Raw genomic sequence first — 27,985 nt, 5'->3', positions numbered from 1 at the left:
AGAAAGTCATATGACAAGGTACAAGTTGGGTACTATAGTTAAGAGTCCTTGGGAAGGAACTGTACCTGATGCTCTAAGTTGACCGAGCAGCTGTGTTCTCATTCCTATAATTATTTCCATAGTGGCTTGTGACAGAAAGTTCTTTTCACAGAAGGCTCGCTCCCACCCATCACTCCGTGCTTTCTGCCATGCCTACAAAACCAGAATAATACACCAATCACTTTCTGATCAAGAAACAAGCTGAGTCACTCAAATTCAATTCTGACCCTAACAAATCAACAAGTCAGAGACTTTATGATCAAATAAAATTTACCATTAGATAATATATATTCAAATATATTCAAATTCTGGGTCTGTAAAATCCCAAGGAAAACTTAGTATCAGTAACCTAAAGGTCCACCTTTGTAAAGCAACACCATCTCAGATATTTAAGGTGATTCTATGCCACATAAATGTGGGAAATTTTCAACCCAATTAATAACAATGAGTCATCCACTACTCAATAGTATAAAAGAACTCACAATTACTTTTTAAAGTTAAGTATGTGCTGGAAATAGCCTATATACTTGGGGAGTACTTTTTCCATAAACAAAGAAGAAAAATTTTAAACTATACAGGCCCAGAAGACATTCAAGAGAATTTAAAGAAGATGTCCATTTATTCAAGATATAGCACTTCCTAACCATATACCTGAATTTCTAAAATTAAATTGTATTTCCCTTCCTTAAAGGCCCACTTCCCATATCTTTTCCTCATGTCTTAATGTTATCGTTAAAAATTCTTAAGTGATCTCTAGATCCTTTTTGCTTTATAACATTAAATTCTTAACCAGGCACCAGTGGCTCACGCCTATAATCCTAGCTCCTGAGCTGAGGATCCAGCTTGGACAGGAAAGTCCATGAGACTCTTATCTCCATTAAATTACTCAGAAAAGGCCAGACTTGGCGCTGTGGCTCAAGTGGTAAAGCACTAGACTTGAGCACTAAGAGGTTCAGGAATAGCGCCCAGGCCTTGAGTTCAAGCCCCAGAACCAGCAAAAAAATAAATAAAATAAAAAGTAATAATTACAAGTATAAATATAAACATACATGGGTATAAATAAAACACATACATTCCTATAAGAAGAAAATGAGGAAGAAGTAAAGTAGAAAAAACTGATAATTTTAACATACTAACAGCATGCAGGCATTTTTTTCCTAGACTACTGATAAAATGTCACTTCATAAAGAAAGCAAACTTAATGGAAGTACCATCTCTATTTGTTTACTTCTCAAGGTTGACATTGCAACACTGGCCTAGAAGACTGTTCACCAGCACCTGCAGGAGGAGCAGGTGTGTTCACCTGCACCTGCAGGAAGAAGAAGCAGTGAAGTACCTGGAATGCTCTGAGAAGGGCCATGTGGTCACTGAAGGTGCCCGCAGTGAAGCGCTTCCGGCAGAGCATGGCTGCACGCTTTTGAGAGGCCTGCGTTGGCAGAACAAAAGGGTCCCGGTACGCTAGTGTGCAGGCAATTGTAAGGATGGGGTCCAGACACTTCAGAACAACGGCACACAGGACCATTTTGCCAAGATGGGGCTCCACTGGCAAGTCAGCCAAATGATACCCAACTTCCGTCAGATCTTCCCAGGCATCCATGGCATCTATTGTCTAATAAGGAAGATATTTTGATATGACCAAAAGCGTGTTTAGCTTTAAAAAAGAAAATCTAAGAAAGCAATAACTGTGCTACCACATATCACAAAAATACAGCAGCTCCTTCAAATATATGTGTAAATGCAAACATTATACCTGCTATTTTACCTACTATTAATTACAAAAGTACTGTTTAAAGTACATGATCAACTAAGGATTTTTTTAAAAGATATATTTTCATTTGGCTTAAATTTGCAAGTAAAACCGAGTCAGGTGAACAAAGTTATAAAGACACCAACCTTAAGCATCTGTACTGCATTTCTTACAATTAAAGCTGGTGGAGGTTCAGGGGCTTTCATCAGGAAATCAGCAATGGTGCAATTCACTGGGGCTAACAGCTTGGTGTGTAAACAAAGCTCCTATAAATTAAAGCAGCAAATAATTAAATTAAAATGAACAGTATGCTGGCTTTTATTTTTAAAGAAATCATGAGTTCCTAAAGACTGACCAGTACGTCTCGGTTAGAACGCACGTAGAGCCAACACTCTCTTTCGGTGCAATGTAGACTCATTCTTTGCCTTGGGTAAGCATCTTCAGTCAGCTCATACCAAAACGACCACTGCCTCCTCTGGCCATCTCCTCATGCAGTCCTTACACACAACACCCAGAGTCACTACCCAAAGGTCATTTCCCCTTTCCCCTTTCCACTTACTGCACTCTAGAACCTTTTATCCAGCCAACAAATATTTAAGTGCTTTCTAGGTGCAAGGCGCTAAGAAGAAAGTTGGCAAAAAATAGGATGACAAATGCCTGTCCTGTGGAGTTACTTTTGTCACATCAAATACAAACCTAGACAACTAATTATTTACCAGTCACAACTAGTTAAGTGCTACAAAAGGATACAAGAAACCAACCAGATAAAATGAGACTTAAGCTCAGGAAAAAAGAGAATTCAGAGAAGGCCGTGATATTTTAAGAGGTGAAGAATAAGTAGTTACCATAAAAGCAAGGGAAAGAAATTAAGAGACAGAGATATCATACATGTTAAGGCACTGAGGTAGAAGAAAACAAGATGTACTCAAGAAACTAAAGCTACTCTTTATGAGACAAGAGGGGAAGCAAGAAATAAAGCTGCATACACAGAAAACAGCGGGTAATTTAGGCTCCTGTTAAGAATTTTCAGCTCTATCTCAGGAGGAATAAAAAAAAAAAAATCTCACAAAGGAAGTGGCAAATCCTGTTAGGTACATTGATACCCAAACCATGATTTTGTGTCTCTTTAAAGATGAGGAAGCAAGCAGCTAGCCTAATACAGTAAAGAATTAAATTCATGAAATTCTAGTAGCCTCTCTTGGAAACTACATAGTTGATGACTCTTCCACAAAGTAAGAAAACGTCAAGAAAAACAATAAGGACTAGACATCTAAGTGAACGGTGTTCCAGAACTTCTGAAATAATAGTGCCATTAGTTTGGTACTACTTTAGGTCTGGGAACTTAAATAATCTGGTTTCCCCTTCACTGAGCATTTTCAAGGTCAACACTCACAGCTAAGATTCTTTAACATGCTAAATTACAAAATAACACTAATGAAGTATCCCATAACTTAAATGACTGCCAGTAACTTTTAAAACCTGAAGGCCTATTAACCTTACCTGCATAGGAAAAGAATTTTGTTATAGCTATATCTACCTTCTATAATATGTAATTTACCATCCTGCTCTATAAACTAACATTTCTGGAAGTCTACTTGGCAGAAGGTGAAATGCTCTTTCTCTTCCCTCATACACACTCACACACAAAGTCTTTTAGAATTAAATAAGTTTCTACCTGTAATGGCATTCTCAAAAGTTCTGGAGTCTGAAATTCCAACATATTCTGAAATCGTAGTCTACTAAACAGACGGAAACAAATTCCAGGTCTACATCGCCTGGCTCTTAAAAATAAAATACTAAATTAAAATTCAAACAAGGAATAGGAATATAATAATAAACTAGAATGGTAATATCAGTTAGGAGAAAAAAGAATGAATCACGATCAAAACATGTGAGTTTGACTCCTTAGCATCTACAAATGCTTTTCCTTGTCTTGGACTCATTTCATTTACTGAGATTCAAAAACATTACCTTCCTGATACACCTTCTAGTGTTATGGTAAAAACTGAAAGAAGTAACACATCCTTGAAAGCAAATCAATATCAAAGCATGAATACATGTTTGACAACTTAAATTCAGTCAGTTTTTCTAAGCTGTACTATGTTCAAGCACTGTAGTAGAGTTAAGCAAATTTTACAGAATTGCCATTTATTCCATCCTCACAGAGACCCATGTTATTTGGGAGGACTTTGAATGTTGATGTTTCCCTGAGATTACACCTCAGCCTTCTGCTACCATCCCTCTGGGGTGACTTTCCTCTCCACCTTGGTTCAGTTTCCATCCATCCTAGAGGGTCATTTCCCAATTTCCCTGATTGTAGGCTCATACTTTAGAAGCCTTAGACAGGAGTACTTGTGACTTTCCAGTCAGCTCAAACTCAAGTAGAAGTTACTTCTTCCCAACATAAACACTTGCACTTTCCCCATCTCACAACAGTGCCGACCACCCTCAATTGTCTAAGACAGAAAGATGGGTAACATCCTTGATTCTACTCTACTCCCTCAGATATACAATTGATCCCCAATATCACACCTTAATACTTCTTAAATCATCCACTTTATTCTACCACTGCCGTAACATTCCATGATACCTTCATCTCTCCCTTTTATGAATTAAAGTATTAATGTTTGTCTTATAGGTCTAGCTTCCACATGAGTGAAAACATACAATATTTTGTTGTGGGGATAGGTTTGTCTCAATATATCCTCCAATTGCATGCATTTCCTACAAATGATATGATTGCATTTACCTTTATGGCTCTGTGATACACCATAGTGTGCATGTGTGTGCATGTACTCACGCACATGCACACACATACTCCACATCTTCTTTACCCATTCATCTGTTGTTGGGCTGATTGTAAATGTTGGGCTATTGTGAGCAGAGCTGCAATAAACATAGATATTCAAATATCTTTCTGGTAAATTGCCTTACTCTTCTTTGGATATATGCCCAATCGTGGTATAGCAGGGTCATAAGGTAAATCTATTTTTAGTTTTTTTATGGAACCTCTACATTGGTTTCATAGTAACTGCACTATTTTACATTCCCAGTGACAGTATATAAGGGCTCCTTTTTCTCTCCATCCTTGCCAGCATTTGTTGTTGTTCTTTTTTTTTCTTGTTGGCTATTCCTGGAGCTTGGACTCAGGGCCTGAGCACTGTCCCTGGCTTCTTTTTGCTCAAGGCTAGCACTCTGCCACTTGAGCCACAGTGCCACTTCTGGCCATTTTCTGTATATGTGGTGCTGGGGAATTGAACCCAGGGCCTCATGTATACCAGGCCATATCCACTAGGCCATATCCCCAGCCCTGTTCTTCCTTTTTTAAATTTCTCTGATTTCTTTTCCAGATAGAATCTTAGAATGGTTTTGATTTACATTTCCTTTATGGCTAAAGATGTTGAACATTTTTTCATGTATCTATTAGCCATTTGCATTTCTGCTTGTAAGAATTGCCTGTTTGGTTCACTTGCCCACTTATTAATAACTATACTGTTTGTTCTTTTGCTGTTTTATTTTTAGAGTTCTTTATATATTCATCTTTTATCTATTGAACAGCTGACAATACACTGGCTAATTACTGAGATAGCCTCTTGCTTCCTAGCCAGGTGGGAACCCAGGTGGGTAACCTATTTCTCACTTCCTGACACAGCTGTGCTCTACCACACTCAACTTATTCCACTAAAATGGAGGCTCACATACTTTTCTGCCTTGGCTGGCCTTGAACTGAAATCTTCCCAATCTCAGTCTCCTAAGTAGGTGTGAGCCACTGGCACCTGGGTCTTCATTTGATTTTAGAAATTAGCTCATGTCCTATATTGCAAATGTTTTACAGTTTTTGTTTCTGTTTCAGTTTCTTACATCTTAGTGAGGGTTATACTACATACTTTCAAATCTTAACATGAACTTTTCTTTTGAAAAGGTTTAAAATGGCTTGCTTTGCAGAGAGAACATAAAAATTAAGACTAAAGTGAAGCTAAGCTTTTATAGGAGTCACACACAATACCTATGCCGTGCATATAAAATGTTTCTACCTTGCAGGCGACTTATGACTGCATGTGAAGCATGACTTACCTGCCTTTCCGCTGAATAGCACTAGCTTTGGAAATCCACACCATTTTTAACATTGTTACAAAGTTCAATGCATCAAAGGATTTCTGTAATATTTAGATAATTTTTGTTAAAATACAAAGGTATTAAAGAAGAAAGAGCAAGAAATTTATCAACATTATAACATGCTAAGTTTAAAGTACTGTCTTAATTGAAATAATTAGAAAATAATATTGGTTTCTGAAAAATTCAGATCTTTCTAGTTATATATATATTGTTTTTTTGGTGGTAGTAAGACTGGGGTTTGGGCTGGGAAAATGGCCTAGTGGCAAGAGTGCTTGCCTCGCATACAAGAAGCCCTGGGTTCGATTCCCCAGCACCACATATACAGAAAACAGCCAGAAGTGGCACTGTGGCTAAAGTGGCAGAGTGCTTGCCTTGAGCAAAAAAGAAGCCAGGGGCAGTGCTCAGGCAGGCAATCTACCATTAAGCCATGTTTCCAGTCCATTTTTTGTACTGGTTACTTTTGAGATAGGGTGTGGTTTTCTGCCCAGTTACATGCCTGACCTCCAATCCAGTCAGGCTTCCCATTAGAGATTTCATTTGTCAGTCTTATATGTGAAGTAGCTTTGACACTACTATATTTTTAAGCCATGATTTGGTAAACAAGTAATGCCTAAAGGAATTAACTTCTAAAGTATTATAAAGCACACTTACACTAGCTTTCAATAATTTTTAGAGCAATAATATCTGAACTCTACCTGACTACTTTACTGATAGTATTCTCTACTGTTCTATTACAGAAGAAAACAAAACTTAGCCCTCTTTTACAATATTCATCTATGATGACTATATTGAAATCTTATAATAAAGCTTTATTGTCTCTAAGATATTACTAATAATTATACTGACAGTTTTTCACATTCGAATGATTTATATCCCTGAAACAACTTGCATTTCAAAGCCTAAATAATGTCTCCTCCCTTGAAAGCTCAATTATCTCTATCAATTTTATTCTGTCAGCAAATGAATCTACTATGTAGTTACTAGGCATTCAAAGACTAAAAGGGATATTTTAGGTTTTGAGAAGTTCCTTGTTATCCAAAGGCTACTGTAGTGTCAATGCAGCAACACACAGGAGGTGAAAGAATGGAGGCAACTTGTTCTACAAATGGAGATAGTAAGTCTGATTAAACTGCTAGCTATAGTTTGTTAACCCTGGCTTATGTGGATTGCCAATGCTGTTTTTATCACTGCCTGTTCTTCTGAACTGAATATCATTTGAACACCTACTGTGCATGAAGCAATGGAGATATAACAATGCCCATAGGTAAAAGGAAAACCAAAAATATGCTATGAAAATGCTACTCAGTGACAAAATTTTCACAACTACACAAATATTTCACTTACTTTCTAGTACTTAGTGAGAAGCTAAAACTTATTTGTTGAGATAAACAGCTCGTATATACTGATTTAATGTAGAATGCTTTAGTTAAGTCAATATGCTACTATGTTATAGTCACCCAGAAATAAAATTTTCCACTGAGATCCATTTTCTTTATAGGAGTATTTGTTAGACTCAAACTCCATCTTCTTCATTTAAGTAATTGAACAATTTATCCAGACCCACCTCTTTCACTTTGCCTGAATCAATAACAAAGACAACATCATTGACTGTGATGCTGGTTTCAGCAATGTTGGTGGAAAGGATCTGCGATAGAAAATTACTTTATGATTAATATGAAAATGGAATGTGACTAATAAAAATAGAAAAAAAAGATTTTATGAAGCTTACTATTTTTCGAACACCTGCAGGTGTTTTTTAATACCTTCTTTTGCTCAGATGTTTGCATATTTGAATGAAGCATAAAGACTTGATATCTATTGACAATTGAAAGAGAAAATGTACTACAGTTCGAGTCTTGTTATTTGAAGCAATAAGTATAAAGCTTAGATTTTACCTATGTGTATTGTCAGCAAACCGCTTGTCATCAAACAGGATGTGATCCCTGAGACCAACTATTTCATCATATCCGGGCAGAAAAATTAGGACCGCACCTTGGAGAAGCATATTTTTTATTATGATTAAATCTTATGAAGTGAACAGCAATTGAAAGAACTAATTGCATAGAATTACTTCAAGTGTTTTCAAACACTGATAAACTGTCATGAATGACAATAATTCAATGTACTGTTTTCAATGCAATTATAGAAAATTTTGTACAGTCCAACACTAATGTCCAAACAAAGACACTCCCAGTTGGATCCAGTTCTTGGGAGACAGAACTTACTTACCAGCATCACAACTATGACAGATGTTGTATAGAAGATGCAGGATCAAATCCAAGTCTACCTTCTCATCATCAAAACTGTGATGGTAAGCTTTCAGGAGCTCTCTGTCTTCTGCACTGAGGTCATTTCCATTTGTTTGGACCAGAGAACTTTCATCTAGATTGCCAAACTCCAATGAAGCACTAAAAAAGAAAGAAAGAAGAAAAGAAAGGAAGGAAGGGAAGGAGGGAAGGAGGGAGGGAGGGAGGGAGGGAGGGAGGGAGGAAGTCCGTATTTAAAAAAATTTTTTTTTGTCAGTTGTGGGCCTTGAACTTAGGGTCTGGGTAGATGCTGGTCCTGAGCCTTTGTACTCAAGGCTAGTGAGGCTAGTGTTCTACCACTTGAGCCATAGCACCACTTCCAGTTTTTGAGTGGTTTATTGGAGATAAAAGTCTCCAAGAGACCTTTCTGCCTGGGCTTGTTTCAAAAAGCAGTCCTCAGATCTCAGCCTCCTGAATAGCTAGGATTACAGGTGTGAGCCAGCAGTGCCTGACACAACTCAGTATTTTTGACACAGACTAATAACTTTTATAGGCAACGCTTCTCTTTATGTCTTTCAAATATACAATGCATCTAAGGAGGGTAAATAATATAATATGCTGTAATATGATTTACATTTTAGTTTCAAAGATATTCTTCATGTAAAATTCAGCAATATGTGCTTTTAGAAAATTGCAATCTGTAGATACTTCTCCAAAGGAAAAATAATAATTACCTATATGCATAGGGAAAGGTAGTTAACATCTGTCATCAGTTGAGAACCACAATACTCCTTTCTAGACATTTGCATGGCCACAGTCAAAAAGCCAAATAATGAAGAAAGAGAGGGGTAGGGAGAGAGAGGAAGAGGAAAGGGAAAGGGAAAATGATCTAAAGGCAGAAGACAGAGAGTTGTGAAAGTGAAAGCAGAATGCTCCTTTAACAGCCTACTGGTTTTATTTCATGAAGGCAATATATATATATATATTTTTTTGCCAGTCCTGGGGCTTGGACTCAGGGCCTGAGCACTGTCCCTGGCTTCCTTTTGCTCAAGGCTAGCACTCTGCCACTTGAGCCACAGTGCCACTTCTGGCCATTTTCTGTATATGTGGTGCTGGGGAATCGAACCCAGGGCCTCATGTATATGAGGCAGGCACTCTTGCCACTAGGCCATATCCCCAGCCCAATATTTTTTTACTATAGTTTTAAAAAGTTTATTCTGGTCACTGATGCTTAGTTTTATCCAAGTTCCAATCCAAGGTATACTGCTGCTACTGTCACATGTTTCATTTGTTTGATGTATAGGTCCTCTCAGGTGTCTTAGTGACCAATCCTTAATAGTTTGTTCATTTGCCAGTAAAGCACCCAAAACTTCCAAGTACACAGGTAAGGACTGTTGAGTTATCCAACTTACAGGTAGTCATTTCATTGATAGGATGCTAAGCATCCTGTAAGTCTTAACACTTTTGCTGCACTTTGATCTGTCAGGACAGAATTCTTAAGTTTTCTGCTCAAGAACATGAACCTCAAATGAGGAAAAGGTGATAGTGGATGGAATGGAAAAGAAGTGAATGGTATTTCAACTTTCAGACTGCAGATACTCACTTAAAACTCCTTTGCTGTTTGATACCTCTCCCTACTTTCCTACTGTACCTGATAACCCCAAGTCCAAAGCCTGTGTGGCTTAATTTTTAATACACCTCCCTTCTCCCACCTAGGCCTGGGGAGGAATGTCATCTGACAGCAGTGAAGTGGGGGATTTGGAGCTCTTCATTTTCCTCAGAACTTTAACCAACTCTACTGATCTTTTTAATCCTTCTTTTAGTGCTTCATCTGAAGTATCTTAGAATAAGTAGCTAAGGAGTTCTCAAACTAAAATGGATTTTTGTTTCTTACTGGCACCATCAGCGTTCCAGTTCTGCTAGTCCTGCTCACTGACTGCCCATCTACTAATCATGTAAATATTCCTTGCTTCCAACAGTTGCAAAACTTCCTCCATCTGTCAGTTTACAGCTTGTATTTTTATCCATCATCATTGTTAGTGAGGTTAGAGGAAACACTGATATAAATACACATAAATACAGGGGCTATATTTACCATGCTTAAATGGAAATTACCCTCCTGATTTTTCACAATAAAATAAAAAATAAAACCAGTCTCTATAATCTTGGCTACACAGGTAGCTGAGATCTGAGGATCACAGTTCCAAGCCATCCTAGTCAAGAAAGTCTGAGACTCTTATCTCCAATTAATGAGCAAAAAGCCAGAACTAGAGGCATGGCTCAAGTAGTAGACCACCACAAACAAAAAAGCTGAGATTGAGAAGGCCCTAAGTTCAAGTCCTAGTACTGGCACAAACAAAAACACGAACACACACACACACACACACACACACACACACACACATTGACATAATAGAACTTATAAACTAAGAAAAACAGAGAAATGACTTACTTAGAAAAAAAATCACTGGCTATGCCTGTCAGTAGACTACATTTATGCATTCTATGATTTACATGGCTAAGATTTCTTTTTCTTTTCTCTCCTCCCCCTCCTTCTTTTGTGTCAGTTGTGGGGCTTGAACTGTGGGCCTGGCTGCTGTCTCTGAGCTCTTCAATTCAAGTCTAGCATTCTACCACTTGAGCCACAGTGCCACTTCTGGTTTTCTTAATTGGAGATAAGAGTCTCACAGACTTCTCTGCCCAGGCTGGCTCTGAACAGTGACCCTCAGTTCTCAGCCTCCTGAGTAGCTAGGATTACAGGCGTGAGCCACTGGCGCCGACTCAGTTTTCTTTTAAAGAAAATAAATTAACAATAGTATAAGAAGTTTTACCTGTAAGATTCTAGAAGATCCACAATTTCAGTCTGTCCAAAGTGTTTAGCCCAATCTAAAGCCATCCTGTCATAGTTCAAAGACATTAAACTGAAAAATAATTTTCTCAAAATTATGAATAATCAAAAAAATTATGAATAATCTCTCAAAACTATTTACTCACTTAAGTAGAGATGTACCAACAATTACTACGTGATACTTTTCTATATAAAGACAAACTCTGCAAAGATAAAGAATGGGTGCATTCCAGACTTACCAGCCATTTGAAGCTTTGCTATGAACATTGGCTCCCATACTAATTAACTGCTCTACTTGACTTGTAAAGCCTCATCCTGCAGCGACCATCAGGGCTGTTGCACTGGTTTCACTATGTCTATAATCAACTATAGGAAGGAAAAGATAAACTGGTAAAGATCCCAATTATTTTAACCTATTTAATTTTTTAAAGAATGTAATGTAGAATTAGCTGTCAGCATTAAACTGAGACTTGCCTCATTTTACACAGAAGTAAATAATCCTTGTGTCATATCATCCAAGCAAATCTGTTACTAAGAAGCCATTGTAAAAACAGGATGGAGTAAGCCAGGCACCAGTAGCTCACACCTGTAATCCTTGTGACTCAGGAAGCTGAGAACTGAGGACCAAGGTTCAAAGCCATATAGGCCATAAAGTCCATGAGACTCCTATCACCAAGTAACCATCTTTAGAAAAGCCAGTAGGCAATAGATGTGCCTCAAGCACTAGTCTTGAGCCCAAAAGCCCAGGTACAGTGCCCAGGCTCTGAGTTCAAGCTCCAGAACTGGCACCAAAAAAAAAAAAAAAAGATGGAGTTAAAGATGGTCTTTGGAAGGCTGGAGAAGGAGCAACGATTGTTAATTACCTAAAGTTCATCAATGTAGTTAAAACAGACCAGAAAACTTATAGTGTGTCTGACTTTAAATGTCTGAACTTTCAAATAAGATTGCTAAAGTCTTCTAAGTCAAGAATTTAAATGGAAAAAAAAGAAATCCAAAAGACAGATGAACATGTACATGCATTTTAAAATATGAAATACGACTCTTCAAAATTAAGGTTATTTTTCAAAAAATAATAAGCTCTTAAAAAAAGAAGAGCAGGGGCTGGGAATATGGCCTAGTGGCAAGAGTGCTTGCCTTGTATACATGAAGCCCTGGATTCTATTCCTCAGCACCACATATATAGAAAATGGCCAGAATTAGTGCTGTGGCTCAAGTGGCAGAGTGCTAGCCTTGAGGTGCTGTGGCTCAAGTGGCAGAGTGCTAGCCTTGAGCAAAAAAGAAGCCAGGGACAGTGCTCAGGCCCTGAGTCCAAGGCTCAGGACAAGAAGAAAGAAGAAAGAAGAAAGAAGAAAGAAGAAAGAAGAAGAAGAAGAAGAAGAAGAAGAAGAAGAAGAAGAAGAAGAAGAAGGAAGAAGAGCAGCAGCAGCAGTTTGAGATCTGAAAATAGCAGTTCAAGTCTAGCCTGGGCAGGAAAGTCCAATTAACAACTAGAAAGCTAGAAGTGGTGCTGTGGCTAAAACTAGTAGAGCACTAGCCTTGAGTGAAAGAGCTTAGGTACAGCACCCAGGCCCTGAGTTCAAGGCCCATGACCAACAACAAAAATAAATAAATAAATAAATAAATAAATACAATAAAAGTAGACCAATAGGAGCCAAAACACATTTACACACACCACCACGTGCCAAAAGATCCTCATTTATTTATGAAGAGGTTTGTCAGACTAGAGGCTATATCAGATAATATCTCAACCACAATATCCCAATGTCAACCAACAACCTCTTAACTCATACCATAATGCCTAGTCAACAACCATTCCATCAAATTTTAAAACCGAGTCTGCAATGTAATAAGCAATTGCAATTTTTTGAAGTTGTTAAAGAGAAATAGTGAGAAAAAGAAAATTCTAACAATAAGACAACATTTTAAGGGAATAAAGGGAATACCTATATTTAAAATAATCCAAAACAGCAAGTACTTGAAGGGGACACTTTAATAACATCATGTTTAAGAAAAAGAACTAGGCTTTCTAGACATACGATGAGTCAGTAGGACAATGTGACTGGCAAAGAGATAATACCCATAGACTGAATTAATACAAGCAAAATAACACTCAGACCAATAGGCTAAGATGGTCACTAAGAGATTAAACTCAGAACTGGACCTCTGCTTTTTAAAACAGTCAAAGAAGGCAGAATAGAGCAGAAAGAGACTGGACAGGAAGTCATATCGAGAAAGAACACCTGAAATAATAAGTAAGGACAGCTCAGAAAACAAATCTTCATATGTTTGTATCCTTGAAAGTCTACTTGGCACAAATGCATAAGAAACCTCTTCATTATCACACCAGTCTCCTAGGAGATTAACAAGGCAACTTCTGAGCATGGCTGTGAGGATGCTTCCAGAGATGACTGACAGGTGGGACAACAACTGAGTGGGAAACATGTACCCCAAATGTGGGCAGCACCCTGAATGTGGGCAGCACTGTCCATAGAACGGGGATCCAGATAGGTAAGTCTGAAAAAAGAGGATGATGGCAGTGAAAGTAAAAAGCAGTCACATATAGGATCCTTTAGAGGGAAAAGTCAACAAGATTTGCTAATGGATTCTACAAAGTCCAGACAGATTTTATGCCTAGTGCCATAGTAACTAGATGAATGGCAGTACCTGTTCACTAAAAGGGAAATAGGAAGGAAAGAATAGGCTGGGAAGGAGGGAGGAAGGTGATGAGGGAATCAAAAAGTGTTTGGGCCAGGCTCAAGTTACTCAGGTGGCTGAGATCTGAGGATCAAGGTTTGAAGCCAGCCAAAGCAATAAAGTCCAAGAGACATTCTTATCTCCAGTTACCCACCAAAAAGTCAGAAGTGGAACTATAGCTCAAGAGTGCCAGCCTTGAAAAAACAGGATATTCTGCCAAGTGAACCAACAAATTGTATCCAGAGAAATGCAAAGAACCTAAGTATGAATTTTCAGAAGTAGCAGAAAATGTTTCAAAAAGAAATGATTGATAATTATTACAACAATAATGCTGAGAAGCTTGGATGAATAAAGTATTCATCATCTCAACTCCAGTACTGATTTTCTATGATCTTTCATTCTGCCTTTTTGCCTAGAAGGCTACCAAGTTCTGAAATTCACCCTGGTTATTAATATCCACCATCATCAACTAAGAAAATGAGGATAAGTCATTAGTTTTTGGGTTGTTTTTTTTTGCCAGTCCTGGGCCTTGGACTCAGGGCCTGAGCACTGTCCCTGGCTTCTTTTTGCTCAAGGCTAGCACTCTGCCACTTGAGCCACAGAGCCACTTCTGGCTGTTTTCCATGTATGTGGTGCTGGGGAATCAAACCCAGGGCTTCATGTATACAAGGCAAGTACTCTTGCCACTAGGCCGTATCCCCAGCCCGAGGATAAGTCATTAGTGAAAGCACATTACAGGACCCAATGTACATACGTGTGAATTAGAACTTGAGCTCATAAAATTAACTAAAGCTTTCATTTACTCAATGAATAATCCTGAGCAAAAAGTATGACCAAATTATTTTTTCCCCAGTACTGGAAATGGAATTGAGGACCTCATTCTCGCTAGGGAGGCTCTCTTCCATCTGAGATATCCTCTAAATTCCTTTGCTTTTACTTTGTTTTTCAGATAGAGTTTCATCCTAATTATCCTGTGCTGATCTTGGACCATGATACTTCTAAATGTAACCCCTAATAGCAGGGACTACAAGCCTGTGCTACCATGACAAGCTTGTTTTAGAAATGAGATCTCAAATAACTTTTCCCTGGGTTGGCCTTGAACCTCCTATCTCTACTTCCCAATTAGCTGAGATTACAGGTTCAAACTACAATGCCCAGCCAGATACCCATTGTTTTCTTCCTTTGACATAATAAATCTCATTGTAAACCTAAAAAATTATTTCCCAAGGGATAGGGTAGGGGTATCAGATCGTATAATATATATAGACCTACATATAGATATATAGATATAAAATACTTGTATTTATGTGTATGTGTGTATACAATACAGTACAAAGGTATTTTTTGGTAAATAACTGTAATGTATGTAAAGACCTCATGAAACTATACTGGCAACACTAAGTTAACAAATTTAAAATAAGTAGTCCAGAAACAAATTACTAACTGTAAATAAAAACTTACATTAAACTATACTTCTACCATAAATGCCAGCAAGAACAATAAAAAAAAATCCAGGAAACTTACCACTAACATTTTCAGTTAAAATAAGGGAAGACCTGAGCAAAGGCATCAATATCTTTATGTAGCCATATGTCAGAAAGACAAGAGTCCATTTCCTTTATTAACCATGGTTCAAGACAATTCACATCTTTTTCTGTCTTTTTAAAAGAAAAAAATAACAAGATTATGAATTACCAAACTGCTTGAAAAGAATGAAAAATGACCACAAGAAGCCATATGGCATATGGTGCCACATGGCACTGTGGTAGTATATGTGTTGTACGGTATTACTGAATGGCATTACAGCAATAGTTACATTTCGTCTAACAGACATTACCATTCACAACACTGCATCTTGTTCTTACCTTTTCTCTGAGCACAAGCTTGAAAACCAAGAGCTACATTCTAGTCTCAACATCAATTAACAGACCATGCTTCTGACAAGCTATTGCTAGATGTACCTACAGACTAGTGGTCTCCTCTTCTAGATACATCAAAAGCAGCATCCATCACCTGAGTTCATACTGATACCATGTCTCACTCAAAAACACCAGAATCTCTGCTAGTAGGGGCCAGACTCTTTGGGGCTTGAAAGTCTCCTCAGATGGTACAAGGTGAGCCAGGCCTAAGAACCACTAGTTTATGTGGTCACAGTACTCATCATACTCAAATGCACTATCCCTATACTGAAAAACAATTTTCAAGCATTCTTTTTTTGGGGGAAACAGGGGTAGGACAGTACTGGTATTTGAACTCAAGACTCTGCTCTTGCTGGGCAGGCACTTTACAGCTTGGCCTCTACCCCATCCCTTGTCACTCTGGTTATTTTTGAAGTAGGTCTTAGGTTTTTCCTGGAGTTGGCCTGGACACTACCTTCTTATTGAAGCTTCTCATGGCACCTGGGGTGATAGGCACACACCACAATGCCCTTGAGGTGGGGCCTTGAGAACTTGCTCCTTGTGCTGACTCCAAAACTACACTCTTTCTGCTTTTTGCCTCTCAAACAGCTTTGATCACAGGCACGAACTACTAGTTATAATTAATTTGTATGCATTAGAACTTTAAACACTAGTATAAAACTGTAAGCATCTCTATATTATACACTTTCTCTCGCTCACAAACAATTCTTCATTAAGAACAAATTTTGGAACCAGAGTGTACATAACTTAGGAGTAGAGTGTTTACAAGTTCCTTTCAATGTCCAGCCAACAAAATAACAATAAGAAAAAGTTGTTTTGAAAAATATGTTGTAGTCTAAGATAAACTAAGAGCATTACTTTTCAGTTACAAAGTAAAAAAAAATTATCAGCTCATAAGGTATTTGTTAACATACAATTTTCACTCAAAATATCATCATGAGGTCAGTTAAGTTCTCACCAACTGACCAAAGACGGCATCACTACCATTGTCCAGGACATCATACTCTTCATTCACGCTGGGAACGGTTCTCTGCCTCTGAGACTCAGGTTTGAAAGTATTCTCTTGAGCTGAGTACCATTCTGTGAGTGTGGTTTGTTGTTTCTCTTCTAAATTGAGTGCCAAAGAAGAAATTAAGATTAGTTCTTTACTTCATCAAAATGTATTCCTCTGTTTAAAAAATTTAAGTGATGGGGCTGGGACTGTGGCCTAGTAGTAGGGTGCTTGCCTTGCATACATGAAGCCTTGGGTTCGATTCCTCAGCACCACCTAAACAGAAAAAGTTATGTGGCGTTGTGGCTCAAGTGGTAGAGTGCTAGCCTTGAGCAAAAAAAGAAGCTCAGGGACAGTGCTCAGGCCCTGAGTCCAAGCCCCAGGACTGGCAAAAAATAAAAATAAAATAAGTGATAGGATCACTTAAATATGATGTAAAAGTTGGTCTTACTCTTTTTCCTTACTTTTTTAGGCTATGTTGAGGGGGCTAGGAGTGTAGTTCAAATAGTAGAATTCTTGCCTAAGAAGCACAATGCCCTGAGCTCAAACCCCAGTGCTCTCAAAAACATCAAACTAAAAAAAATATATATATGTGTGTGTGTGCATATATATATATACACACACATATAAAATGACTATTTCAATAAGGTTGTTATAATGAACCTCATGGAACTGCCTAAAAACATATATTTATTGTTAACTTGTTTACTTCTAATTAGTAAATGCAGAATTAAGAGTATTAAGAGTATTATATACCACATTTAAATCAATGACTTATTGTCATGCATTGTTTCAGAAAACTATTAATGTGAGTTGCTTGATATACACTGTAAATATTTCAAAAGTTTCAAGATCTACAAGTTTCACAATTTCCAAATAGCCAATTCTATACTTCCCAGTAAAGTGAGCACTGCTCATCCCTTGGAAATAGTGAAGAATCCAAAGAAGCTAAGACAGCTGTCCAACGTGATAAAGCAGAGGAATCAAAGCCTGAAGCCAAGTCCAATGACAAAGATAAGAGCTATAGTATAAGTCATTATAACCATCATTTTAACAGGCAAATAGTGTTAAAAAGTACCAATGCAATCCCATAACAATATCAAGAGTTGGGAAAATGTGCCATTTTTATAAAGGTAAGCCCATTATTGCTTACGTTACTTTTTTAACTCAGAACCTCACACTTGCTAGGCAGGAGGTCTGCCACTTAAGTCCTACCACCATTCCCTTTTTCTCTCATTGTTTTTCCAATAAGGTCTCAAGTATATGCCTAGGAGTTACACCACCATTCCTCCTTTCTTTATTTTTCGAGTAAGGACTCCAGTGTATGCCCAGGATAGCCTGGCCTGTGACCCTCCCCCACTGACACTTCCCATGCTGCTGGCATGCTAGGTGTGCACCACCAGCCTCCTGATGTCAATCTTAACTCTCCCTGCCCACTTCCCATGGCCACCTACAAGTGGGGCTTCCTTAAACCCAAATGGAGACTGGATTCACACATTCCATCTAATCAATTCTGGGATCCATTTTCAATCTCTCCACAGAAATTACAACTTGTGGACACAAACCAATGTAGAGGTACAGGGTACAGAGTTTAATACAGTTTTATACAGTCATACACCAGAGAAAAACGCTTTCAAGTATCCTTTTATGTTTCCGTAACATAAAACTTAAGTATTTCTAAGGGCTGGGAATATGGCCTAGTGGTAAAGTGCTTGCCTTCCATACATGAAGGCCTGGGTTCAATTCCTCAGCACCACATATATAGAAAAAGCCAGAAATGGCGCTATGGCTCAAGTGGTAGAGTGCTTAGCCTTGAGCAAAATGAAGCCATTTTTTGACAGTAATTTCTTTTATATTTCTTTAATAAAAAGTTTACCTCGCTGTTTTTCTTTCTTGTACTTTAACATTTCTTTGTTGGTATTTCCAGTAGTTCTTAAACTATCTTCCAGAAACATTTCTTTGACCTCAAATGGTCTTCCCTGTACTAAACAAATTTTAAATCCCATTCAATTTGTATTTTACAAATAATCAATCTACAAAATATGAGAATCCCAACTTTAGTGAACTAAGTATAATATCCAAAAGCAATTCGAAAGTTCAAGTGACTCTCATGATATGGTCTTTCACACACAATTCATTTCTAGACACCTATCTATAAGAGACAACTATGTTTCTATATTGGCAATGTTTACGTTTGTTTTTCCCTGTGTTTATCATCTGCTTATCCTGTGTCTGTCATCACATCAGGCAGAAGGGTCATAAACGTCAAGTAGAAAGTTCCACCTCCATCTCTTTGAGTCACATTAACATGGGAGACAGAGCTCAACACTAGCACTCCTTGCATTACAGATCCACTTCTGGCTTTGTAGTGGATAATTGGAGATAGGAATCTCACAGACTTTCCTGCCTGGGATGGCTTCAAACCATGGACCTCAGATCCCAGCTCCTAAGTAGATGGGATTGCAGGTGTAAGCTACCAGTGACTGGCTATACTCAGTTTTACAACAGCATTTTTTTGTAAATATGTACTAATATATTTGCATATATTTACATGGTATGGTCACCTAAGAAAAGAAATCTACCATACTTTTAAAATCATTGCACCCTACCTATACACAATGGAATACTACATAGCAATTAGAAATGATAAAATAGGGCTGGGAATATGGCCTAGTGGCAAGAGTGCTTGCCTCTTATACATGAGGCCCTGGGTTCGATTCCCCAGCACCATATATACAGAAAACAGCCAGAAGTGGCGCTGTGGCTCAAGTGGCAGAGTGCTAGCCTTGAGCAAAAAGAAGCCAGGGACAGTGCTCAGGCCGTGAATCCAAGGCCCAGGACTGGCCAAAAAAAACCAAACAAACAAACAAAAAAAAACAAAAAACCAACAAGAGAGAGAAAGAGAGAGAGAGAGAAAGAGAGAGAGAGAGCGCTAGAGGCATGGCTAAAGTGGTAGAGCCTGGCCAAGCAAACAAGTGAGCAAGTGCAAGGCTCTGAATTCAAACCTCAGAATCACCAAAAATAGTATGAAGTGAAAAGGTTGTAAAGAAAATCTACAAAAATGGGTCTGTAAAAAAAAAAAAAGTCAGGCATCACTAGCTACTTGGGAGGTTAAGATCTAAGGATCTTGGTACAAAGCCAGGAAAGTCCATGGGACTCTGATCTCCAATTAAGTACCAAAGCACAGGGTGGGGGGAAGGAGGGTGAGCATGGGGAGAGAAAGTAGGTAACAGAGATGTGGCATTCATAGCCGCACTCCTCCTGTGAGAACCCACGTAAGTGATATCCCATTCCCCGCCTCAGTTTCCACCAATGACTTCTGAAGCACCTCCTGCCCACGTTAACACTTAATCACTCAGTGACAATCGTGTCTTCAAGTGCCACATCTTGTACTATGACAAAGAACACATTGTCTCAAGACATCGCCACTTACTGAGGCCACAATACACTTCTTGGGCACAGGAACTGCACAGACTGCCCCCACTCCCCATTGCAATGGCCATGCTACATTGGCTGCAGAAGCTACCTCCATTCCCCATTGTTGGAGAAACAAGAGTTTCATGTAAGTTTTCTCTTTCTGACTCTGATACATAACATCGTCAGGGGCAATTAGCTGCTATAGGACATCCTTCCAGCTTGCCAAGTTCACCTCCAGGTATTTTTTTTACACAGGGATGACATTCTGGATGCCATCTCCATAGAACAGCTGACGGTGGACAAGGAATAATTAAATGGTTACCTAATTGTTGCTAGATGATTATCTTTTCAATAGGCCTTTGCTTTTTCATGATTGATTCTCTTATCTGTCATCTGTCACTGGAGCCAACTGATTGAAGGCTGAACATCTTTAGACCACAGCCTGAAAGAAGGCATTATAGTATGAACAAGCTCTCAGGTTAGAGCCTCCCCAGAGGGTACATACAGAGGCCTATTGTCCAGATCTTGCCAATATGTGCTTTTAAACTCAGAACCACAGGACCTTACAAAAGCCTAACAAAATACCTTTCATTAAAAAAAATGTTTTGTTGTTGTTAGTATAAAGGTGATGTATAGAGGGGTCATAGTTACATGAGTCAGGTAAACAGTACATTTCTTTTTGAACATGTCACCACCCCCATTCCTTCACTCTCTCTGAGTTTTTCCTTCCCATTCCCATCCATACATTGTACAGTTCATTTTCATACAGGGTCCAGTGAGTACCACTGCTGCTTTGGTTCACTCTTTGTCAAATTACCTACTTCTTACATCACCAGAGTTACTACATCCTTAACTTCACCCGAGCAGCAGTACTGAGATCTAGTCTGAGACCAGCTGAGTCCAGGCTTAGTAGGCTTAATTAATAAGGTCTGCTCTAACCACAGGTTTGGAGAGATTAGTTAGTAATGTCTGTCTTGACCACAGGAGGGGAAGCACCCTTCTAATACTATTTGTCTTCCCTTCTTTGGAAACCTAAACTAACTTCACAAAGGAGGAATTGGGCGCCCAGAGAAGATAAACTACTTTCCTAAGGTCACTGAATGAATTTAGGGCAGGAAAGAAGACCAGAAATCAAGCCCTCTCCCCAGACCATTATCAGTGGGGTTCCTTGGTAGAATCAAGTCCAGGAAAACAACAACACAGGGAGATTTGCTTGGCTATCAATCAACAGCCCTTCCCCAGTGACATCAGACTTCACCCAAGTAAGCAGACAGTGATTAGCAATCTAAAGGCTACCAGCCCCTATGAAGAAAATTATAGAAATCATCCCAGGCTACATTTCCATGCACTTAACTTTTTAATGGGCAAGATTCTGCTATGAGGAAGACTGGAAGGAAAGGGGGGGGGAGAGGGAAGTATTAATTATTGCATGTGCTAAGAATAAAGTTCAGCTCTGACATGAGAAAAACTCCTGATACTTGAAAATTAAAGTCAGTGGTATTCCATTATCCCACCAATTTCCATTCCACAGATGCTATTATCCAATGAAGTCATTTCTCACCAGAGAGTATGGCTCAGAAGTGGGGAGGGACCGCATCAAGTTTCCTAACGTGGGCTTTTAATAACCAGCTCCCAAGCCTGAAATATGAAACAGATTCTAGAATTAAACCAAGATGTTAGGCAGATTGGTAGGGCTGGGGGTGGGGGGGTGAGGAAGGGGGAAGTAATGAGAGCAAGCCCCAAATTAAAAGAAAGATGGCATCACGGTTGGCTTTCCTGCTTGGTCTGCAGCTTTCTGAGAAGCCAGCTGTCTGACCAGATGAATGCAGAAACCCTAGAAGCATTCTGTGTCCTTTATAAATCAGATATCCTGCCCAGCCCCAGAGACACACTCAGGATGACCTGGGTGGCAGTTCTGTCACTTACATTCTAGCAGATGATAAGTGCTCTTTCTAATGTCAGTGGAGGAATCCAGGAGTTAAAAAGGACTGTTCAAGGGGCTGGGGATATAGCCTAGTGGCAAGAGTGCCTGCCTCGGATACACGAGGCTCTAGGTTCGATTCCCCAGCACCACATATACAGAAAAAACGGCCAGAAGCGGCGCTGTGGCTCAAGTGGCAGAGTGCTAGCCTTGAGCGGGAAGAAGCCAGGGACAGTGCTCAGGCCCTGAGTCCAAGGCCCAGGACTGGCAAAAAAAAAAAAAGGACTGTTCAAATCGTGGGTATGTTGCCCTCAGATAAACTTCTCTCAAAGCCACAAGGAACCTCATTTTCTTTTGGACAAAAGTCCTGTCAAGAATTCCCTCCAAAGGGGCTGGGGATATAGCCTAATGGCAAGAGTGCCTGCCTCGGATACATGAGGCCCTAGGTTCGATTCCCCAGCACCACATATACAGAAAACGGCCAGAAGCGGCGCTGTGGCTCAAGTGGCGGAGTGCTAGCCTTGAACGGGAAGAAGCCAGGGACAGTGTTCAGGCCCTGAGTCCAAGGCCCAGGACTGGCCAAAAAAAAAAAAAAGAATTCCCTCCAAAGCCTCTGCGGTGACTTCTGCCAGGAAGATCAAGAGGTGCTCTGGGAAGGTTCTCAACAAGGACCAGAATGACAGGCTGAGCTTAGAACCCGTCAACCCTTCAAAACAGCTCTGAACGCTCCCAGATAGATTTCCCGGACAGCAGCCTGATGCATGCATGCTCTAGGACAGTGTGTAATGAGGACTGGAAAAAAGAAGTCAGCCTCTTCCTTCAAGGCCAGCTGCCATTCAAACAAGGAACTGACCAAGAGGGCCAAGCCCAGGTCTCTGCATCTGCAGGAGAGTAGAACAAAAAAGGGCTGTGTGAAAATGTGCAGGATCTTCCTGAAAGGCAGCAGCTGAATGCTGAATCCTGCAGCACCTAGATAAGCCTATCGTTGGAAAAGAGCTCCTTTCAGCTGCACCCAGGAAGGAGAAATTTTCCTTAAAGGATGAACAACGAGTTGACAATTCTTGGAACACCAATCCCATTCACCACCTTTACGCTATTCCAGAAAAAAAAAGGGGGGGAGGAATAAACAAGAATCAAACTACCCCATGAGCCTATCTATACACATTATAGCTAGGAGTTCAGAGAGGCATCCAGCTGTTGCTCTCCTCTCTTTTGGCCCCAAATCCTGCTTTACTCAATCAATACCTTCTTGTACATGTAAGTAATTTTCTTTGAAAGCTCAGGCCCAACAGGCAGTTGACCTTGACCTCCCTACACATCTGGGTCTATAGAAAATGAAAATCAGGACTTGTCCAGCACCTGCCACAACTGAAATGTGAGAGCTTTCCTTAGGGACAGGCAGATGGTGAAGAGCTCTTAGAGATCTAGCCAAGAGCTCATAGAGACCTAGCCACAGCTATTCCACAGGAGAGATGCATTTGGGCAGGGCACACCCTCTTTGCCTCTGGGCTCTGTCAATACAGAGCTCCTTAACCTAAGGAGGCTACAAGAGCCCCAGGAAAAAAGAAACAGCCCTCTTTTTACTCACTGAGCACATCACTGTGGGCTGGCAACTGAGCAACAAAGGTCCTTTACAAATGGACAAAAGGCTCAGAGATGGAGGTGGTAGATAAGGAACACATTGCAAGTTAATGGCAGAGCTGAGCATAGAACCCTGGCCTCTTCACCTTGACACTGGTACAGGATAGGAATTGAGGAAAGAGATTTCAAGAAAGGAAAACACACTAGATATAGAACTTGGGGGTGGAGGGGAAAGGCTAGGCTGGCTATCAGGGGTTGAACCCAGGGTTTAGGAAAGAAGCTTATTAACTTTCTTCAGTTTCTGAACAGTAAAGATCTACCATAAAGATCAAGCCAACTCCTCTGGATGGTTTGTAACAATTAACTAGAGTAATTGCTAAGCTCCAAAGAGCCCTCTGTGCTTAAGATACCAGAATGCCCAGACAGGGGCATGACATAGAGGAGAAAGGAAAAACGTCACCCCCCAAAAGTCAACCTCTTCCCTTGAGGCCAGCCAACAGTCAGTCAAGTCTGACCCTGATACACAAATTACCCACTTCCCACCAGACCACTAAAATCCCATAAGCAAATATGAAATGTCCCACTATAGGAAGCAATTCAAGCATGCATAGACTTGCCAAAAGATGAGAGCGTTGGAGAGATGTGATTGAACAGGAAAATGCTAGCCTGAGCCAGGCCCAGGGGCGGGGGAGAGGGGGTCACATCTATAATCAATCCTGGGTTCTAAGCTACCCTAAGCAGGAAAGTCTGTAAGAACAAGGACCCACCAAAAAGCCAGAAGTGGAGCTGTGGATCAGTGGGTAGAGCACCAGCCAGGAGTGAAAAGGACAGCGCCCAGGCCCTGAGTTCAAGACCCCGGATCTGAGCATACACACACAAGCACACACAGAAGGAAAAAAAATGCTAATTTAATCCAAATACATGTACCCATGTGCACGGACATGAGTGAGTTTCAAAGAGGCAGAAACAATTATGAACACAGTTTTAGCTGCACAAAATACCTGGTCCCCAGCAATTCAGAGGGGAGAAGGAAGGCATGTGGCATTTACCCTCAGGCAACAGCGCTCTGGGACATTTTGGGGGATCCCTCTGGGGGGGGGGACCTCTGTACTACTCCTGGAGAGTCAAGGGTGGCAAATTCCTCAAGAACCAGAAATTCACCTTTCACCCCATCCAAGGGACCTGAAGCTCCAAGAGGATCTTTGCACTCACTCCCTAAGGAACCCACAGGACCTGAGAAAGAAACAGGATGGGGAAAGGCGACTAGGGAGCAGGGCGCGGGGTGGGGGGGGGTGAGGAGGAGGGGGTGTCCAGGGGTCGGTCCCCTTGTGCAAATGGTAAAAACGCGAAAGGGATGGGCCTGAGTAGAAACACCAGGATCAGCAGGTGGGGGTGAGGGAGGGGAGCGGAGAGGATGAGGGCACCTGGTCCTACCTTACAGAAGGAAGGCATCAGACCCAGGGACACAGGCATGAGGACCGGGAACTCCCCCAGAAGGAGGACGCCGGGGCAGGTCAGGGGACAGGGACAGGAGAGGGCCACACACAGGAGGATTGACGGTCAAGGGGGGAAATTAGACATAAAAGTCCCAGACTGGGCACCAAGGAGCCCTGGGTTCTCATTCTAACCCTTACGAGTGGGCAACTTCCTGTCCTCCTCGGAGCCTCGACTTACCCCATCTTGGGTCGTGGGGTGGGGGTGGAATGGGAAGAAGCGCCGACTCTTCGGGCGCTGCCTCCGAGGGCACCGACAGGAGGAGGAGGAGGAAGGAGTTGCAGGTCTGAAGTAAAATCAGACCCGGGGGAGGGAGCTGGGGGGTGTCCCGGCCGCACCCCACTCCCTCAGGCACTCACTGTCCGGCCGCGGGGACCAGCGCGCCTCCCGAACTCCCCGGGTGCCGTCGGGCTGCCGCTTGCGGTACAGAGCCCACAGCCCCACGTTGGGCAGGAAGACCAGGGCCGCCAGGACCAGAGCCACCGCCTGCAGAAGCCGCTTCTCCTTCCGCCTCTTCAGGGCCAGTCCGCCCTCGCCGCGCCGCCTCGCCGCGCCGCCCCCGCCGCGCCGCCCCCGCCGCGCCGCCCCCGCCGCGCCGCCCCCGCCGCGCCGCCCCCGCCGCGCCGCCCCCGCCGCGCCGCCCCCGCCGCGCCGCCTCGCCGCGCCGCCCCCGCCGCGCCGCCTCGCCGCGCCGCCTCGCCGCGCCGCCTCGCCGCGCCGCCTCGCCGCGCCGCCTCGCCGCGCCGCCTCGCCGCGCCGGGCCGCCCTGCTCCAGACTCGGAGCCCGTCAGCGCGCGACGGCGGCAGCAGCAGCAGCAACTCAGCGAGCACAAGCGGCCGCGGCGCCGCCCCCGCTCCAACTCCGCGGCACTACCACCGCTTGCGGGCCCGGGAGCCGGACGCTACCACTATGTGACCGCCGCGGGGGTGGAGTCGCCGCCGCCGCCGCCGAAGCCGAGCACTGGGGAGCCACCAGCCCCGCGAGACTCTCTCGTAGGCGTGCTAGAGAACTTCAATAGCCCTCCACCTCTGCCTTCTCGTGGCGTGGCCCAGTATATCCAGGTGCGACCTGGGGGATGGGAGGGTTCTGATATCAGATCTCCCCCCTCCCGGGCGGCGATGGTACGTCCCGCTCCGCCCCTGGCTCCCCCGCCTGCGGAGGCGGTGAGAAAGTGCTAGAGTTGGGTTGCTGGGCGCTAACTGGTGCCCGCTTGGCGCTGTTGCGCAGGGCGCGTTTTGACAGGGATCGAGTGCGCCCCAGGATCCGATCCGCAAGTGGAGAGTGGAACTGCAGTTCAAGTGGCAGAGCACTAGCTCTGAGCACAAAAGCTCAGGGACAGTGCCCTTGTCCCGAGTTCAAGCCTCAACACCGGCATACACACACACTTGCACAAACACAAACCATGTGCCGGCCCCTGATCTAGTCCATCAAGTCCTTGATCATGCGGATCTGAACAGACAGAACTTGACCCAAATGTGATAATTGTCTTATTGGAAGAATGTACAAGCTACTGCCATGAAAACCAGAGGAAGAAACTTACTCTGCCTTGAAGTCATGTGGAAGAAATCACAGAAAGTTGACATTTGAATGTGTAAGAATTTGGTAAGGAAAAAAAAGAAAGAACTAGGCAGGTATCATGGCTCATTGTAATCCTACTACTCAAGAGGCTGAGATCTGAGGATCATGGTTCAGAAGCCAGCCTGGGCAGGAAAGTCCATGACACTCCTATCTCCTGTTGATTACCAAAAAGCCAGAAGTAGAGCTGTGGCTCAAGCAGTAGTGCTGGTCTTGAGCAAAAAAGCTCAGGGACAGCACGTAGGCCCTGAGTTCAAGCCCTAAGACCAGCATGGAAAAAAAAAAAAGGATAAAGGAGATGCTTGGGCCTAAAGGTCTAGTTTTCTAATCACTCAATTTATATGTATATATTTACATTTTACTTTTAGTAATGTGATATGTTCATATGCTTATAAAATGAAATAATACAGACATCTTATACTAAATGCATGTAGCCTGGTTAATATTTTTCTCTCTGTCTTACCTTCCTTTCTTCTCCTTTCTTGCTTTCTTTTTTCTTTCAGTACTGGGGTTTGAACTCTGGGCACTGTGCTTGTACTCTACCATTTGAGATGTCTGCAGCCCTGCTTTTTAAAAATTGTATTTCTTTCTTTCTTTTTTTTTGGCCAGTCCTGGGCCTTGGACTCAGGGCCTGAGCACTGTCCCTGGCTTCTTCCCGCTCAAGGCTAGCACTCTGCCACTTGAGCCACAGCGCCGCTTCTGGCCGTTTTCTGTATATGTGGTGCTGGGGAATTGAACCTAGGGCCTCGTGTATCCGAGGCAGGCACTCTTGCCACTAGGCTATATCCCCAGCCCCATATTTCTTGTATTTATGAGGAACTGAACCCAGGGCTTCATGCATGCTAGGCAAGCACTTTACCACTAGGCCACATTCCTTGCCCCCAGCTTTTTATCTGGTTATTTTGGAGGTGGAGTCTAGCAAATTTTTCTACCTGGACTGGCTTTGAACCATAATCCTCTAAACTTCAGACTCCCAAGTAGCTGGGAATACAGGCAGAAGCCACCAACACCCAGCTTGGCTAACATTTCCTTTTTGCCTTTTGTCAGAGAACAGGACTCCAACTTGATATCTGATACATTGGTTCACAGCCTGGCGCTCTCCCACCTGAGCCATACTTCCAGCTCCTTGGCTAATATTTTCTAAATATACTTGTCACATGCCAAGCCTTTGGTGTACATTGCTTTGTCCAGCACTCACAAGGTACTGTTTCCTACATTCATTTTACAAATGGAAAATCAAGATGTCAGAGAGTTAAGTGATCAGCCCAAGATCACACAGCTCATGAGCAACAGAAATGAGTATCTAGCTCAGGAGGTCTGATTCCAGACCCCTGAGAGCACGTTTAATCACCACACTCTGGTGGGTCCTGTCAGAGATGGATTACCTCTGCTCCCT

At 41.8% G+C, this 27,985-nt stretch overlaps 1 pseudogene; it reads right to left on the bottom strand.

Moving 5' to 3' along the window:
* The window catches only part of LOC125341790, a 31,241-nt pseudogene extending 12,635 nt beyond the window's left edge, over nt 1-18,606 (bottom strand).
* Between the last annotated feature and the right edge of the window lie 9,379 nt (nt 18,607-27,985).

The sequence above is a fragment of the Perognathus longimembris genome, chromosome 25, assembly GCF_023159225.1.
Source record: "Perognathus longimembris pacificus isolate PPM17 chromosome 25, ASM2315922v1, whole genome shotgun sequence".
Taxonomy (NCBI): Eukaryota; Metazoa; Chordata; class Mammalia; order Rodentia; family Heteromyidae; genus Perognathus; species Perognathus longimembris.
Note: the sequence above shows the minus strand (reverse complement) of the source record. Positions and strands in the feature narration are given on the sequence as shown.